Raw genomic sequence first — 19,050 nt, 5'->3', positions numbered from 1 at the left:
GTCTCCAAAGGTGTGGTGGGGCATGGGAGGTGACTCAGCAGGGTAAGCATTTACCTTGCAAGTATGAGGAGCTGAGCTGGATCCCCAGAGTCTCCTTCCTTTGCTATGTCCATTTGTTCTTGAGACAGGGTCTTAACAATCAAATATATTATTAAACTAATAGACTCTGTTTGGATCCCAGTTTAAACAGACAACAATAGAAGGATATTGTTAGAACAAGTGGGGAAATGTGATTACAAACCAGGCATTAGATGCGGAGGAATCTCTGCTCTTTTTGTCAGGTAGGACAGCAGTATGTGGTTTTCTAATAAAGTGTCCATCTCAGAGACCAACTCTGATGCATATCAAGATACTATCATTTAATATTTGAAATCTGCTTTTAAATATTTAATTAAGAGAGGAAAAAGAATGTGAGTGTGGCAACAGAGTAATGAAGCCCAGGCAATTAGAGTGCATAAGGGTCATTTCTTGTTTGTATTAAAATATTTCCCTAAGAGCTTTTTCTAATGAGGCATCTGAGGACATCACCTCGACATAATGGCAAATATCTTTCTAAGATCATACAAAGTACATTCAGGGCTTTGTTAAATTCCAAAAGGAGGTTACTGACAGAGCACTCTAAGTGGAGGACTGAGGGCTGCCTCAGGCTATAACGAGCAGGTGCAGAGACTGAGAGACTGGGCCACCTGGAATCCTATTCTGAATCTAGTGTGTCAGGTGGAAAAAGGCTGTAAAGATTTTGAATTCAGGGTAGAAAGGATTATCAGCTTGGAGACACAGCCTTTGGAGGTCCTTCACACAGCAATATGAGTCACAGAGGCAGAAGGAAGAAGACATTCAGTGTGTGTGTGTGTGTGTGTGTGTGTGTGTGTGTGTGTGTGTGTGTGTGTTGGGGTGGGAATAGGGATTCATGTTTTTTCAGGGAAACATGTTGCTGAGAATAAATCCATGCAATCAAGAATAGCACACATACCTACATGGGCGATTCCTTCACGTGCTTCTAGGTGAATCATGTCCTGAACAAGACCACTTCAAACCCTTAGCAGTTTTCCCTGATCCTCCACTCCTTTTAAACACCCATCTTCAGGAGGAAGGACCACAGCGGCCTTCAAGGCCTATTTTCACCATTCCTCCCTTATTTCAAGATGACCTCTGTTCCACTGGGGCTGTTTATATAACAGTATTTAGCAACAATCACAATGTTAATGCTTTATATTTATTGGCTTTAATCCTCAAGGCACTCTGTGAAATGAGTGGCATCCTATCTTATCCAAGCAGAAACAAGGACTACAGTTGGTATGTGATAGTACCAGATCTGAATGGCCACCTTGCATTCAGAGGCCTTATTTATAACCACATCACTGTGTCGCCTCTCTGAAAGTCTTCTAATAAGGCACTCAATTTTAAAAGCTGCGATCTTTTTAATGTGGTATCAGATAGCAACAAAAGAAAACCAATTCACTACAGCTACATAGATCCACATTCAAAAACCATAAAAATCTGAGAACCTCAGCTCATTTAGTAACACAATACTATACACTGTATAAAACTGTAATAAACAAACCTGTTTTACTATTAAGAAAATGTAAATATGGCCAGGTGGTAGTGGTGCATGCCTTTAATCCCAGCACTCAGGAGGCAGAGGCAGGTGGACCTCTAAGTTCCAGGCCAGCTTGGCCTACAAAGTGAGTTCCAGGACAGCCAGAACTGTTGTATGAAGAAACCGTGTCTTGAAAAACCAAAAAAAAAAAAAAAAAAAAAAAGAAAGAAAGAAAGAAAAAGAAAATGTAAATATGTAACAGAACTATAAAGACATGCACAGAGATAACAGAGACTAAATTCAATGTCTCCTAGAAGAAAAAGCACAAGGGAGGCTAGCTAACTGGGAGGAGAAAGTATATGAAGAGGTTTCAAGCCCATCTGTGATGTCTTAATTCTTAAGGTGGCTGCTGCATGTCAGAAGTTCTTATTAATGTCTGTTGTAAAGTGGCTCCTGCCTGTAGCTATGGTACTAGGGTGCTGATGGGAGTGTCTTTTTGAATGCTGTGAAAATATGTTGCTCTGATTGATTGATGAATAAAGTTGTTTGGCCAACGGTGAGGCAGAGTAGGGTTAGGTGGGACATTCTAACTAGAGAGGAGGAGGGAGAAAAGCAGAACAGATAGAAGATGCAGCCAGCCACCATGAGAAACAAGATGTAAAGATACTGGTAAGCCAGGAGCCATGTGGCAAAGTATAGATTTATAGAAATGGGTTAATTTAAGATGTAAGATCTAGCGAGCAAGAAGCCTGAGCCATTAGGCCATACAGTTTTAATTAATATAAACCTCTGTGTTTATTTGGGTTTGAGCGGCTGCGGGAGAAAACTCCAGTTACAGGGTGCTAGACAGACAAGAGGATTGCTAGAGCTTTAGTCAGCCTCACCACATAGTGATTCTGAGGCCAGCATGGACTAGAGTGAGACCCTGTCTCAAAACCCCAAATAAACACGCAAACAAATGCAAACAAACACTACAGACATCTTAGACTATGTAAGGCTGCAGTTTCTAAGTGCTCTTTCTGCCACCATGTGGCTCCTACAGGCATTACAAGCACACAATTTTCAGAAGGTGAAGGGATACCAGCATTGTTAAGTGTTCCACTATTGCATGAGTAGAAACAGAGTCATCATTTGATACATAACCAATACTAAAAGCATATTCTAGGCTAGGGGTGTATTTAGAGTGCCTGTTAAGCATACCAAGGCTCAGCACTGGGAACACCACCATCATCCTGTTAGCCTATTTAATTCCAAATAATGCTTGATAGAACAGAAGACTTAAATAAGGAGCTCACTTAAAGGAAAACAGTAATAAACTTACTGGGCATAAACTGTAAGATGAAACAATCAATGTAAGAAACACTAGGGATTAAGTAAATCACTAACACTAGTAAGAACAGAGGGAAAGCCTTGCTTTTAGACATAACTAACGTAAGTAGGTAAATAAGGACCTGTGTATAGACTTCAAAACCAATAAGTAAATAATATGGAAAGAATATAAAAGATAAACTCTGTCCATAGTATTACTAATTCACTTGTAAAATTTGTTATTTTCCCCCAATTTAATACTGTTTTTTGGAGACAGGGTCTCACATGTAGTCCTGACCTAAAACTCACTACACAGACAAAGCTGACCTAGAACTCGAGACCCACCTGCTTCTTCCAACAACGAATTGGCTTTTTCCTCACTGCTCTCCAGATTAGCAAACACTGTGTCTGATTCTGCCATTCTCTATCCAAATGAACTTGTGGTTTAAGCTGTTCCCATTGTGGAGCCTTCCAAGGCTCCCAGTGAGACAGTGAGAGCAATCTACTGAGATTCACTGAACTTCAGGCCAATCACCCTGCATTTGTTCCACCATATGTAGCTCACTGCTGGGTCATCTCCCTCAATGTTCCCAAGTGTGTGGTAAACAGTATATAGACCAGAAACACTTGCTGAGGTAACTCAAGTTCAGGAACTTCATAGAAACATGAGAAGGTATTTATATATTGTGAAACTTTTTCTTAGTGATGTACACAGATACACATGCACACACATACACAAAAACTGAAATTTATGGGCTGGAGAGATGGCTCAGAGATTAAGAGCACTGGCTCTTCCAGAGGTCCCGAGTTTAATTCCCAGCAACCACATGGTGACTCACAACCATCTATAATGAGAACTGGTGCCCTCTTCTGATGTGCAGGCATACATGCAGGCAGAACACTATACCTAATAAATTTTGAAAAGAAACGGGAAATTTACAAAACAAGGCTGTTGGTTCACAAAGACACAATCTGCCAGACAAGGCTGTTGACTTCCAATAAAGAAGCCTTACCTTAGTAAACCTCCTGACTAAGACTCTTGAATGCAGGGATACCACACTTCAAGAAGGAATGTCCCAAAGACCCACACAATCACTAAACTTGACTCAGGGCTAGGTTTATGAAAAAACAAACAAACAAACAAACAAACAAACAAACAAACAGGAAAGTCCTCAGTCTCAACTCCGCCTGCACTGGTACAAATGTAAGGAAAGAGACAGGCAGGTGTTGAGTGCCCAGGCCAAGGGGCCTCACTACTCAGCAGACAGCAGTGCGAGCCTACAGCGCAGCTGGAAAAGAACTGCTCCTCCTCTAGGGGAACAGAACACCCTCTTTTTCCCTAAATGAGCCCCACCTCCCCAGCTTGCTGGCATCCTAGACCAGGGCTGAATCCATAACAAATTTCTAAACTAGCCAAGTTATTTGACACAGAATGCCAACATCTCTCCTTCCAAATATCAAACATGGCACTAACAAGCTTCCTTTCTTCCCAGCACATAAAACAGTAAGTTCCATTCTATTAAAACTGTGGCAAGCAAGAAGAAAAAAAATCATAAAATAATTTAAAATAAAAAGTGGAGTTGTTTTAGAGTATCTCTGTGTAGCCCTGGCTGTCTTGGAACTCACTCTGTAGACTAGACTGGCCTCAAACTCACAGAGATCCACTTGCCTCTGCCTCTCAAGTGCTGGGATTAAAGGCGTGTACTACCACTGCCTGGCAAAAAGTATTAATTCTTTTTTTTTTTTTTTGAGACAGGGTTTCTCTGTGTATCTTTGGAGCCTGTCCTGGATCTCACTCTGTAGACCAGGCTGGCCTCAAACTCACAGAGATCCATCTGCCTCTGCCTCTGGGACTAAAGGCATGGACCACCATGCCCGGCCATTATTAATTCGTAAAACTACAAATTCCCCACAAAACATCTTCACTTAGTAGTAATACTGTGACACAGAAACTGAACCATGGCAAAAGCTATTTTTTAGTAGAAAGCTTTTCAAGTCTTTCAAATCACATCCACTTAGCAGAAAAAAAGTTCCTTTACAACCAAATGTTCAGGGAAGAAAGGATTTTAGTTTAGCATGAACTGTTGTTATACTGCAGACTGACTAGCTGGAGGAGCCTGGCGGCAGCTACTTAACTCTGCAGCGCCATCTGTACATGGCGTACCTTTCAGGGCTGCTGCAGAGGTAAGAGGTGGAGTTCAGTGGTGAATCTACTGAGGAGACCAGCCGGGCAACCTTGTGAGACTGTGCTTCAAAGCAGCAACAAAACTGCTCAAGTTTTTTGGTCTAAAATACTTTTAGCAGGGTGTGGTAGTGTTCATATGTAAACCCAGGAGTCAGGAGGCCAAGAATCAGAAATCTGAGACTAGTCTGGGCCTATGCAGTGAAACCCTGTTGTATGTATTTTGAAACAAGGCCTCACTCCGCAGCCTTGGCTGGTCTGGATCCTCACCTGCCTCTGCCTCTGCCTCCTGAGCGGTGGAATAAAGGTCACCACACTTGGCTAGACTCTGCATTTACGAAAAAAAAAAAAAAAAGTTCAAACTTCCTAAGATTCCCAATATACTGACTTTAATAGAGCAGATACCAATTAGTAGACATGACAATGATAAAAAAAAATTGGTAAGTAAGAATACCTAAGGAACTACTTAGAAGTTAATTTGCAATCTTCAGAATTTATAGGTGAGGATTAAAAGAACAGTATTTATTTCCATTATGGGCAGAAAAAACCCCAAAAAGTGTACAAATTATTTTTTTTTGTGGGCAGGCAAACCTGGTCAATGCTACAAAACAGCACCCTCTAGTGCCTGTTTGTGAATCTGCTTCTTTTTCAACTATCAAGAAATAACATGCAAGACCGGTGAGACACTCAGTGTGCAAAAGGTGCATGCTGCCAGCCCCAGTGACCGCTGTTTCATGCCAGAATGCATGTGGTGAAAGGAGAGAACTGCAAACCGGTTTGGTCCTCTACACTAATGCTGGACCACTTGTGTGTCCCTCCCCCAAACACAAATAAATGTAATACATAAAATAAAAAATGCAGTCATCATGGGACTAGGAAGATGGCTCAATGGGAAAGTGCTTGCTGTTCAAGCATTAAGATCTGAGTATGGAGCCTAGTGGTGGTGGTGGTGGTGGTGCCAGCACTCAGGAGGCAGAGGCAGGCAGATCTCTGTGAGTTCAAGGCCAGCCTGGTCTACAGAGTGAGTTCCAGGAAAGGCACCAAAGCTATACAGAGAAACCCTGTCTTAAAAAAACCCAAACAAACAAACAAAAAAAACCCCAAAAAACAAAAATACCCACAAAACAAACAAAAGGATCTGAGCATGGATCCCTAGTAGCTATTGGAAAGCTGGAAAGTTGGTTGTTATGGCACATAATGGTTAATTGTAGCCCTGGGGGAGAGTTAGGTATGGAACAGATGGATGCTAGGGACTTGCTGGCCACATAGCCTACCTGAAACAGCAAACTCCAGATTCAATGAAAGACCCTGTCTCAAAAAATAAGGTGTGGAGCTACAGAGAGGAATACCAGATGTTAAACTCTGGCCTCCATCCTTGTAACGGGTGTATATGCACTCTCCTATGTTATGAGGAAAACTTTCTATGTATGTTCTTTTTTTAGATTTTTCTGTGAAGTTCTATATGTCTTTTGATTCTTTTTTTTTTTTTTTTTTTTTTTTTTTTTTTTGTCTTTTGATTCTTAAAGCAGACTGAGATAAGATAAAGAAAAGGGTAAACTAAGAAATTTGGCCAACGGGAAAATTAGTGAAGTGTCTGTCCCCATATCTCAAGTGCCTTTTTCTTTTTTAGAAAATACTTTCTTTTTGTGTGTGGATTAGTGTTTGCCTAAATGTACACACGTGTACCACATATATGACTGTTGCCTGCAGAGGCCAAAAGAAGGCATTAGATTCTCTGCTGTAGTTATAGACAGTTGTGAGTCACCATGTTGGTCCTGGGAACTGAACACAGGTCTTTTGCAAGAGCAATACGTGCTCTTAACCTCTGGGACAGAAGGCTTGGAGGGATGTTCTACAAATTCTGAGAGATCACAGATGCCAGTCGATACTACTAGGACCAGAAAATCCATTAATCACAATTGACAGAGAATAAAAAAAAATTCCATGATAATACAAAATATAAGCAATTTCTATCTACAAATCCTGCTCTACAGAAAACACTAGAGGGGAAACTTCGTCTGAAGAGGTTAACTACACTCTAGAAGACAGGAGGAATAAATAACTCGGAACAGTAAATCAAAAGAGGGGTAAAGAGTCCACGTCATGACAACAAAATATCAGGAAGCAATAAACACTGCTCATTGACAACTCTTAATATTAATAGTCTCAATTCCCCCAATAAAAAGACACAGACTAACAGACTGGGTCAGAATCCATCTTTCTGTTACTTCTAAGAAACACACCTCGTCAACAAGGAAAGATTAACTCTTTTGGGTAAAAGTATGGAAAATGGTGTTCCAAGAAAATATACCTAAGAAGCAAGCAAGTGTAGCTATTTTTATATCTGACAAAATAGACTTTAAACAAAAACTAATTAAAAGAGATAGGGAAGGACAATACATGCTCATTAAAAGAAAAATCCTCCAACATATTACTACAATTTAAAACACTTATGCACCAAATACAAGAGTGCCCAAGTTGATAAAAGAAACATTCCTACATCTAAAATCACACATTAACCCTTACACAGTAATCTAAACATGGAGTTAAATCAAAAAGACCTAGTAGACATCTACAGAACAGGTCATCCAAACACTAAAGAATATGCTTTCTTCTCAGCACCTCGTGGAACTTTCTCCAAAACTAACCACATATGGGGAGGAATAACTAACACTAAAGGCCATTTGAAAAACCATATAGAGGGCTGGTGAGATGGCTCAGAGGTTAAGAGCACTGGCTGTTCTTCCAGAGGTCCTGAGCTCAATTCCCAGAAACCACATGTCAGCTCACAACTATATATAATGAGATCTGGTGCCACCTTCTGGCCTGAAGGCAGACATGCAGACAGAACACCATATACATAATAAATAAATAAATAAATAAATAAACCTTTAATTTTTTATAATTTATTTATATTTTATGTTCATTGGTGTTTTATCTGCATGTATGCCTGTGTAAGACCATCAAAAGCCCAGGAACTGGAGTTACAGGTAGGCATGAGCCACTATTTGGGTGTTGGGAATTGAACTCAGGACCCCTGGAAGAGCAGCCCGTACTCTTAACCACTAAGCCATCTCTCCAGCCTCCATAAATACATCTTTTTAAGAAAAGAAAGACAAACCATATGGAAACCTACTACTGTAGAAGCGTCCTAAAATAGATACATATATGAAAGAAATCTAAATGGAGTCACCAAATAATAGAGGAGACAATGACCCAACTTGATCTCTTCTGCCACCAAGAAAAACTTCCAGTGACAGGAATGAGTTACATCTTGTTGAATGATTAAGGGGCTCCATGGAAACCCCTATACAACCCAGGTTATTGTCAAGGCCATTGGCTACTCTCCATAACCTGATGGTAAGGCCCTATTGCTGAAGACAACACTTTTTTAAGTCATCGAACATAAGAGAAGTGCCTATCTTCACAACTACTTACTAATGTTTATGGTTCTGGAAGGTTCTCTGCATGTTACCAGAGAAGGAAGGTAATTATCAATTTGTTTATAAACCCTGTGTCACACAATAGTGATCTGCCTGCAAGATATACTTGTATAAATAGTGAAACAAATGTCATGGAAGTAACCAACTACTTTTAGACTGGATTTAAGGCCCACCCCATTAGAAAAAACTTGATATTTTTAATATCTTATAAAACCAATTTGATTCAAAACTAGTGTGTTGAGATAAAGAAGGTCACTTTATACTGTTTAGGTGAACAGCCCATCAGGAGGAGATCCCAATTCTGAAACACATGTACATGGAGCATGAGTGCATACTATGATAAATACTACTAGACCTTGTCTCAGAACACCACCACTGAGTGACTTCAATATAAGAGGGTGGGGGGAGGCAGGAGGAAAAGGAGAAAACAGGACAACATGTGACATCCAAGCAGATATGAGGTTCCTGGGGCAAGTTAAAAAGCAAGAGGGAAGAGCAGAAGGGAAGGGAAACAAGGATCAACAAAACAAAGCATGAATAAAGATGCCGCAATAAAACCCATTACTTTGTGTGCTAATTAAAAAAAAAACTAGCAAAACCGAAGAAATCATAAGGAGACTGAGGAGACATGAGGAGATATTGTGTATCAAATAAAGCTTGCCTGAGGATCAGAGGTCAGAGCCAGCTACTAGATTAAACATAGATGCTAGGTAGTGGTGGCACACACCTTTAATCCTAGCACTCAGGAGGCAGAGATCTGTCTGGATCTCTGTAAGTTCAAAGCCACCCTGGACTACATGAGATTGACTCAGTCTAGGAGAGAAAAAGAATCAGGCAGTGGAATCACACACCTTTAATCCCAGTACTTGAGATCTCATGCCTTTGCTACCAGTATCTGGGAAGCACACATCCCTTTAATCCCAAAAAGATTATGGCTGGGAGGAGAAAGGTATATTAGGTGTGAGGATACAGGAACTAGAACTGTCCTTTCAGCTGAGGACTCAGAGGCTTTCAGTCAGAGGATTTGTGGAGTTGGTGAGGTGAGAAGTTTCTCTAGTGGCTTGTTCCTTTGTTTCTCTAATCTCTCAGCATTTATCCCAATATCTGGCTCTGGGTTTTTTTTTTTTTTTTTAAATTAAAAGGCTATTTACAATTCACACAATAGAGATAGATGTGTTTACCTGATGTGAACAGTACAAAATGTACATATAAATCGCAAGGTATCACAAGGCAACTTATAAATATATATGTATATACACACACACACACACACACACACACACACACACACACACCAGTTATCAATACATTTAATTAAAACAATTCTTTTTAAAGGGCGAGAAAGATGGCTTAAGAGTTGAGAGCACTGGCTGCTCTTCCAGAGGGCTCTGGCTCAATTCCCAGCACCAACATTACCTGACAGGCTTGGAAGACGTATCTGAAGGTCATATTCATGAGAAGGGCTTGCTACCTAGAACACAGACATGTTCTACAACAACCAGCTGGGCAAAAAGGGAGAGGGGGGCAAAGGATCTAAGACACTTCTTCACAGGATAAGAAATGGGTGCAGAGACAGATATTCAGTATCACTAATCTTAGAGAAATAAAACTATAATGAGATTATTAATCCTACCCACCATGACACCTTCTATGAAACAAAACAAGAAACCCACCACTGTTTTCAGTGATTCTTCTGGATAATACTCAGAGTTAAATGGAACTTAAGAGATAGGTGCCTACCACTTTCTAGCATCATTCACAATAGCTGAAATTAAAATCTGCTTAAAGAATAATGTGAATTCACTAAGGTGAGAAAAATTTCAGTAGCTAAAAGTCAGACACCTGTAATCTTGCATTCAGAATGCTGAAGCAGGAAGACTCTTGAGTTTGAGGCCAGCCTAGGTTACAGTTTATAGTAAGACCTGTCTTAGAAAAGAAAAAAAAAAAAATCTAAAAGGTTCCATTAACATAAGAATGAATAAGCAAAATATGATACATACAAATAATGGAATATGACTCAGCCTTGTAAGGGAGGAAGTTCTAACATGTGATTTATGGATGGACCTTGAAGACATTACACCAAGTGAAAAAACAGGTTACAAGGGGACTAATACTGTATGTTTCTACTCACTGGAGGTATCCACTGTAACCAAATACATAAAGATAGAAGGTAGGTGCCAGGGACAGGGGTGTGCCATGGAGGGATTTGGGGATCTCTATTCAACAGCTCCCAAGAGTTTCACAGCCCCAAGCAGAGTCTGAGTCTGGGAAGCTGAAGCACTCTGAAGGTGCATGGTGATGACAGCTCTACAACAATGTGAATTTACTTAATATTACACTTAAAAATCATTCAAATGGGTGTGGGAGAGATGGCTCAGCAGTAAGAGTACTGGCTATTGTTCCAGAGGTCCCAGGTTTGATTTCCAATTTTCAACAGCCATGTGAGAGCTCACAACTGTCTGTAACTCCAGCTTCAGGGGATTCAACACCCTCTTCTGGCCTTCATGGACACCAAGCACATGTCATGCAAGTTAAATTAAGTTAAAAGAAACATTCAGCCGGGCAGTAGTGGCGCACACCTTTAATCCCAGCACTCGGGAGGCAGAGGCAGGTGGATCTCTGTGAGTTCAAGGCCAGCCTAGGCTACAGAGTGAGTTCTAGGAAAGGTGCAAAGCTACACAGAGAAACCCTGTCTCAAAAAGCCCCCACCACCACCAAAAAGAAACTTTCAAATGGTAAATATTATGTAATTCACTCCAAACAGGCACTAAGGACAGAGCAAAGAAAATGGCTCGCCAATGAGTTTACTGGAGCCCCTTGGAGGCGTGGAGGGGGCAAGTGACGACTAACGCTGGATTCCTGGAGGCTTCACCAGTCTTTGCTCCCTCGGCAACTGTTCACTGCCTATATAACCACTAGGAGCTTCTTAAAAGGTACATGAACCCCTACTCCCAATCTTTGCTATGAAGCTCAGGTTTACCTAGACTTAATATCAGCGCTCAGGAGGCAGAGGCAGGTGATCTCTGGGTTCAAGGCCAGCCTGGTCTACAGAGTAAGTTCTAGGACAGCCAGGGCTATACAGAGAAACCTTGTCTCAAAAAACCGAGAAAAAAAAAGTATTGAAGTCCAACAATCAAAAGCCCCCTTTGGCTCACCTAACTAACATGCCCAATTAAAATTAAACAACTCATCCTAACAGGGGGTTTCTCCTTTTACCTTTATAAACCACTGTTTGCCTTTAGGCCATGCCTGTCTCCTCTCTATCCAGAGGTAGTCCTTTGTCCTTCTGGGCCTCACCCTTGTTCTCTCCCCCTTCTTCCTCGTCCTCTGTCTCCTGTCTTTGTCTCTTATTCCCTACCCTTCGTTCCTCTGGGGCACATAAATCTCCTTTGTGCTGAGAACTTGGTCTTGGGGTATCGTGGGCCAACAGGTCCCTACACAAGAACTCCTGGAAAGAAGCTGTCTACAGAGACTGTCTGACTAGAACTACGGGACTGTGGAGAGGTTGGAATGTTGCAGGTCCAGAGGCTACCTACCTTGTCTGGGCCTAACTTTCTCCCCTCAAACAGCCATTCCTTGTCCGCCTCCGTGTCAGATCTAACATCCTGTGACTGACGATGAAAATCTTTTGGAATCCATTAACTAACTTAGCAGACTTCCACCAATCCAAAGGCTAAGAATGCCATCAGCATCTTAAGCCTATAGAAAAACTCCCATCTGTAACCACCACTAATGTACTTATTAAGACTTGCCTAGATTTATGATTTTCTTTTTCTGTAAAACTATGAAACTAGGGTAACCTAAAACTGTTTTCCTAGACTATGGTCACTCAAAATGACTTCAGAAAAAATGATCTCGTTTCCTTTAAGGTGAGAGCTGGTTTTTTTTGGGATGATGTTCTTTTTTTATGCCAACACTACAAAACAACCAAAAAACTAACACCAAACCCCAACCAGCAAGCAAAAAGATAAGGGAGAGGACAGTGGACACAGATGCAAGGAAACAAGATGGAAGGGAAGTCCCAACTTTTTTAAAGTAAAAACCATGGCTGGACTGACTCAAGAACTTATAAATACAAGATGATCTTTGGATGGAGATAGCCTACAACTATCATTTACATTGCCCCAGGTAGAGTGGAGGTCTAGAAATTTCCATTTACAGTTCACATTTCTTTTCTCAGGCAGACATTACCGTTTTCATCTGACAACAGTAGTAGGAGAAAAGCAGGGCCCACACATCAAAGGCTGTGGTCTCCATTCTTGACCGTGAGCAGACCTGCCAACACACCCTCTGCTCCCTCAGATATAGTTCAGTATCTCACAGGCAACACTGCGGTTTTCCTGGGGTTGTTACTGGGGGGTGATAAAGGGGTTCAGACTGGGCTCTCTATAAATAGTCCCAGGCGGAAGGCCTATTGTCTATTTGATATGGTCCAATGCTTTCCTCTACAGAGCAGCCCAGCCTTCTCAGCAGGGCACCTTTCCTCCAGAGCTTTCCTAGTTAGACAAAGCTGCTCTCCTGGCCACACTGGCTTTAAGGCAAGACCTCTGCTTCTGATTAACTTAGAGGATGATTGTCTTTTTTTTGGAGCTATGTTTTCTAATTTGTAGCCACATGCCATGTGTTTCAACTTAAAATGTGGCTAATCTGAATTGAAATGTGCTATAGTGTAAGAAATATAATAGACCATCTGAATAATTTGGAATATTTACTATTGGCTACATACCCATCTATACAGCTTGACATAGTAACAGTTTGACATATTGAGCTAAATAGGTATACTATGAAAATTAACTTCACCTGCCCTCTTTTTTGCATTTTGAACACTACTACTAGAAAATCTTAAAGTGCATACAGGGCTTACATTACATTTCTACTGGATTGTATCATTCTAGATATATAACAAGCCCCATTTAGTGAACAGAGACATGAAGCCCAGAAAGCACCCTGAGGACTTGGAAGAGGTGCTGAAAACTCAAGTTGACCACATTCAAACTCGGGGAAGAAATCCTCCAATATTTTCACTTCTTCCCTGCAGCAAGGGGAATGAGAGGCTGCCCGGACCAGAATTCTGGTCTGGTCTCTTGTTAGCCTGACACGTTTCTTCACTTGGAGATCAAACACTTCATTTATAATATGGTCAAAGGAAATCTCGCCCCCAACCCCATACAGGTTGATGAAGCCTAAAATCACAGGGAAAATAGCACTCAGCAACAGCGTGTTCTTGTTATATATATATATACTTTGATTTCTGTGGGTATGTTTCTGTAGCTAACTTAGTGATCTTGGGATCATGTTGTGGGACTGAATTCCAATCCTCGTTCCTTCTCCACCCAAATCATTTCCAAAGAATTCACTCAAAGGGAGACCAGGGTATACTTTCTAAGCAAATCTATCCTCACTACCATAGCTGTCTTATTTATCCACACCACTGTCTACCACATCCCTTTCAACTATATGTATGTGCATGGGTCCATGTATTAGTGAGTAATTAAAAATAACTTGCAGATTCTGGTTGCTGGGATAGAGGTGCTTTCCTAGCATACATGAAGCCCTGGGTTCAATACCCAGCACCACATGACAGGTGGGGTGGCACACACCTGTAATCATAGCACTTGGGAGGTAAAGGCAGGAAGATCAGAAGTTCAAGGTCATCCTCAGCTACATCACAAGTCTGAGGCAAGCCTGGGCTACATAAAGCCTTGTCTCAAAGGGGGAAAAAAATCTGGCTGTTGACCATTTTCTCAAGACCATTACCAATAGCTTACTGCTAATTCCCAAATTTAAAAGTGGTCATGTTCAGGAGCTATAGCTCAGTGGCAGAGAATAATGAATGGGCTGGGCATGGTGGTACATGCCTTTAATCCCAGCACTTGGGAGGCAGAGTCAGGCAGATGTCTATGAGTTCAAGGCTAGCCTGGTCTACATAGCCAGTTCCAGGACAGCTATTGCTACACAAAGAGACTCTGTCTTAAAAATAAAAAAGCAGAGCAAGCCGGGCAGTGGTGGTGCACGCCTTTAATCCCAGTACTAGGGAGGCAGAGGCAGGCGGATCTTTGTGAGTTCGAGGCCAGCCTGGGCTACCAAGTGAGTTCCAGGAAAGGCGCAAAGCTACACAGAGAAACCCTGTCTAGAAAAACCAAAAAAAAAAAAAAAAAAAAAAAAAAAACAACAAAAACAATTCTTTGACTAGTTGTGGCTGCATTTTTCCTACCACAGCAAGGATTAAACTATCACTAAATATAAAATGGTACACTTCTCTTTCCAAAGATCACATATAATTTATGGCTAAAAAATTAATATAACATGCTGGGCGTGGTTGCACAAGCCTTTAATTCCAGCACTCAGGAGGCAGAGGCAGGTGATCTCTGATTTTGAGCTAACCTGGTTTACAGAGTGAGTTTCAGGATAGCCAGGGTTACACAGAGAAACCCTGTTTGGAAAATCAAAACAAAACAAAACAAAAAATTAATAGAATACAACACCAAAAAAGCATGTCTCAAGTCTTTGCTAGTGTAATCCTCCACAGGCCCTAAAGTGCCAAACCCAGCACAGCTGCCCTTCACACAGCCCTTCACTTTGAAACCACAGGAACATAAAGTTGCTTTCATATGCACTCAATAATTAAACATATATCTATAAGAAGAATCAAAACCATTGCCCTCTGCCAAAGGGAGAAGATTTTAATTAGCACAGTTAAAGATTACAACTTACTCAAGATCCTGTCTCAAAAACAAAAAAACCAAACCAAACCAAACCCCAAAGACTGGCCTTTTCTCTTTTAAACAGCTTTACAGATTAATGAAAAAGAACAATTCTGCATCTTTCCTACCGCAGCAAGGACAAAAGGTCCTTGAGAATTTAAACAGTATCTTCATGTTTGTCTTTAAATAACCGAGAAAGATAGGTGAGGCATGAAACAATTGCAGAAATACAACAATACCCTGTATGGCGCTATTTCGTGGGGTCAGGTCCTTTTCTTCTGTCCAGTCTTGACGCCTTTACTCCAGTCTCTTTACCCACACAAGCCACCTCGCAAAGTCAGCAGAGCCGTGGAGGTTTCCACGTGCAGGGTCTCCACACTCTCTCCTAGTTTAGAATAGAGGATCTCTAGTCTGTATTTCTACTTATTTCAACTCATTTATCAGGACTTGGGCGGCCACTTGCATAGGAGAGCGAATTATCTTTAAAGGCTCTTACTTCCTTTACTGTATAGTACTTCCTCGTCTGAACTCTGTGTCTATTGCTTTGAACTATATTTAAGCCAATGAAACCAAGTTGAGGCTTTTTTGGCCTGTATTCAGTCAAATCATGTAACACAGTGTGTTACTCAAAAACTCCACAGTGCTGAAGCAATAAGACAACACCCTAAATGTCTTAACTCATATCCTGCTGAGCTGTATTACATTCTTAGGAAGTTAATATTTACCCACAAACTTACTAAAAGCATTTGTAATGTGAAGGCAATCATTTCAAAAAAGTGGCCAATAACTAAGCAGCACAGAAGGCGCTGAATGTTCATGACAACTTCATTAGCCCACCTCCAGCTTAGAGGCTGGGTTGCTGGGCACTGGCTTGCTCAACAATGCAAAATGTTTTTTTCTACTGCAGATACCCCAGACAAAACACAAGAGGAGAAGCAGCCTAGCATGTTCAGGACTCATAAGCCCGACGGAGTCATCTCTTTAGACTATTTGATGTTTTCCACTGAAGAATAAGGGGTCTTCTGTTGAAGCTGAGGAAGAACAGGAGAAATACAGCCTACCTTCTTCTTCCATTAAAGTTCTGACACACTAGAACTACAGGAAGAGTTCTTTAGCCTTTATTGTAAAGGAGTCATTTTTACAATGGTGCTTCTGGGTTCTAAGACCTGAGGTTAACCTTAAAAGAATAAGAAAGCAACTCATTGCTTTATCACTCCCACTCTAGACACTGGGTGCCAGCAGTCTTTAGGGCTGGCCAGAAGCAAAAAGTAGAACTGAAAGAAATGAGGGCCGTCCCTCCTACGGGAAAGAGCTCAGTGCTTGGAGTGGTAGAACTCACATCAGGCAAGCGTAGGCAGAGTAAGTTCCAGAGCTCTGGGCTTTGTCAGTATTCCTAGGGAGACACATTAATAGGCTTTATTTTCATGGTGTATGAAGTACAGCACCCTCCCACCCCGCCACTGCTGCCACCACCAGCACCCCAGTTTCCATCAGACACAGTTGAATGCCATGAAGAGACCTCCTCGGCCTCTACATATCTCATCACAGGTGCTATTATCTTCTCCATCATTATCATAATCTTTAGAGATTTAAACATCCGGGAAAAACCTTCTATCAACAAATCAACAAAAGCTGTGAAATGTCTGCCTCCTACATCCCCATTTCTTGTCTTATTTCTACTACTTGCTCTTACAATGGGAAGACCTTACTTCCTTTGGGCCTTCCACTTCGTTTATCATTTAGGCTGGGGCCTACTTCTAAGCAGCTGATTCTTACAGTTGGATAGTGCTCCACACCTGAGCATGCTGAAAAGACTGGCTTTGTTCTTCACTTCTCTACTCTTGAGCAGGTGCTGTTAGTCTTCATGTGGAAGCCAAGCACATTCCCTCTCAGGACTACTTCACCATCCTTGAGGATCTTCTCATCATCAATGTCATCCATTTCTCATAGCAGATGATGGTACCTTCTTTCTTACTTGGTGAAGAAGGTGGAAGGTGAGAACTAATTCCTGAGAGTTATCTTCTGACAGCCACACAAAACCATGGCATGTGCACACCAACACACACACACACACATACACACACACTTTTCTTTTAAATTTATGTGCGTGAATGTTTTGTTTGCATTGTATGTATGCATGCATGCATGTATGTATGTATGTATGTATGTGTACCACGTGTGTGCCTGTATGTATGTATGTATGTATGTATGTATGTATGTATGTATGTATGTGTACCACGTGTGTACCTGGGGCCTGCAGAGGTCAGAAGAAGGTATTGAAGTCTCTAGGAATGGAGTTACAGGTGTCTGTAAGCCACCACATGAATGCTAGCAATCAAACCTAGATCCTCTGCAAGAACAGTGCTCTAAACCACTAAGCCATCTCCTCGGCTCATAATTTCTTTTTTGCCTTATGAGATCTTCTGGAAGGTTTTCTTCCACCACCCATCAACCCTACCCATGTGCCAGTCTTACTGCCAGCCCATTGAGGCCAATCCAGATATTTGGGACCAATCAGCCTTTCTCCTTTTCTGAACCATTTGCCCACCAGGAATTTTGTAAACAGACTTTAGTATCTTCTCCCTTAAAATGAATCTATAGGGATTCATTTTATATACTCGTTAGTCATTATCATGCCCCTCTCTACTCTTTACATACTTTTTTCTAAGAGTAGGCCTACTTCCTATTTACTTTTCAACCCACTGCAATCTAGAAACATCTCTCATTAAGGACACAATCTTAACTTAAAAATCACATCTACCTAGGCATGCTAGCATATTCTTGTAATCCCAGGACTGAGAAGAATGAGGCAGGAGGCTTGCAGTCTGAACTACACAGTGACCTTGTTTTAAAAAGTAAAAACAAAAGCAATTAAGGCCACACTTAACAGTGTTTGGCTTCATCTTACACTTGACTTTCTCTGGGCCAGCTGGTCTGTCTGCCTTCCTTCTTACTCTTTTTCTTCTTCTTCTGTTCCCCTCCTCCTTCCCTCTCATTTCTTTCTCTTTTCAAGTATGGTCTTGAGACAGGTTATTGCTAAATAATCCAGGCTGGCCTCCAACTTGGGATCTTCCTCCAGCCTCCCATCTACTACCACCATGCTCAACTACATTTAACTGTTTTGAGAGAGGGTCTTACTACCTAGCTCTGATTGGCTTGGAACTCAGCACGTACAGCAGGCTGGCCTCAAACTTTATAGAAATCCTTCTGCTTCTGCCTCCCAAATACTTGGATTAAAGGCATGGGCCATTCTGCCTAGCCTCCTTTGACATTTTAAAATGAGGCTTTCCTAGAAATCCCCAATCTCTTAGCTTCCAGACCATCATATATGTTGTATCTCCTCTTACTTGTTTGCCTTTACATATGACTACTGCCCAGATCTTCAACTTTCGTCCCTGCCTCCCTCTTTGGGCACATTCTTTCTGATGACCTCAACATTTTTCCTGGATCAAATACTTCTGCCGGAGCTGGTCCTGGTGTACGCCTTTAATTGAAGCACTCAGGAGGCAGGAAAAGGCAGATCTCTTGAGTTAGAGGCCAGTCTGATCTACACAGTGAGCTCCAGGGCAGCTAGAACTGCATAATAGAGAAACCCTGTTTCAAAACAAACAAGGACTGGAGAGAAGGCTCAGCAGTTAAGAGCACTGGCTGCTCTTCCAGAGGTCCTGAGTTTAATTCCCAGCAACCACATGGTGGCTCACAACCATCTATAGTGGGATCTGATGCCCTCTAATGGCATAAAGTCAACAGAACACTCACATACATAAAACAAACTAACAAACCAACAACAAAAATACTTCCACATTAATAATATTGAATCTCACACTCAAATAGTCCTGCCAGATGCTTTTATGTAGGCCTCTGTCTTACTTT

General features: G+C 41.4%; 1 protein-coding gene across 5 annotated transcripts in view; it reads right to left on the bottom strand.

Annotated features, from left to right (window-relative positions):
- Lims1 (LIM zinc finger domain containing 1) overlaps nucleotides 1-19,050 on the bottom strand; it is a 106,811-nt gene that overhangs the window by 65,319 nt on the left and 22,442 nt on the right. The window contains exon 1 of one of the 5 annotated variants that reach the window (XM_028892463.2): nucleotides 15,417-15,865. The exons of 3 other annotated variants lie outside the window; for them this stretch is intronic. The gene's annotated coding sequence lies outside the window, so the exon portion shown is untranslated. Of the gene's footprint in view, nucleotides 1-12,664; nucleotides 13,207-15,416; nucleotides 15,866-19,050 lie in introns of those variants that run through there. One more of the 5 variants, XM_037199909.1, reaches the window with a different exon arrangement.

This window comes from Peromyscus leucopus, chromosome 16_21, assembly GCF_004664715.2.
Source record: "Peromyscus leucopus breed LL Stock chromosome 16_21, UCI_PerLeu_2.1, whole genome shotgun sequence".
In the NCBI taxonomy this organism is placed as follows: Eukaryota; Metazoa; Chordata; class Mammalia; order Rodentia; family Cricetidae; genus Peromyscus; species Peromyscus leucopus.
Note: the sequence above shows the minus strand (reverse complement) of the source record. Positions and strands in the feature narration are given on the sequence as shown.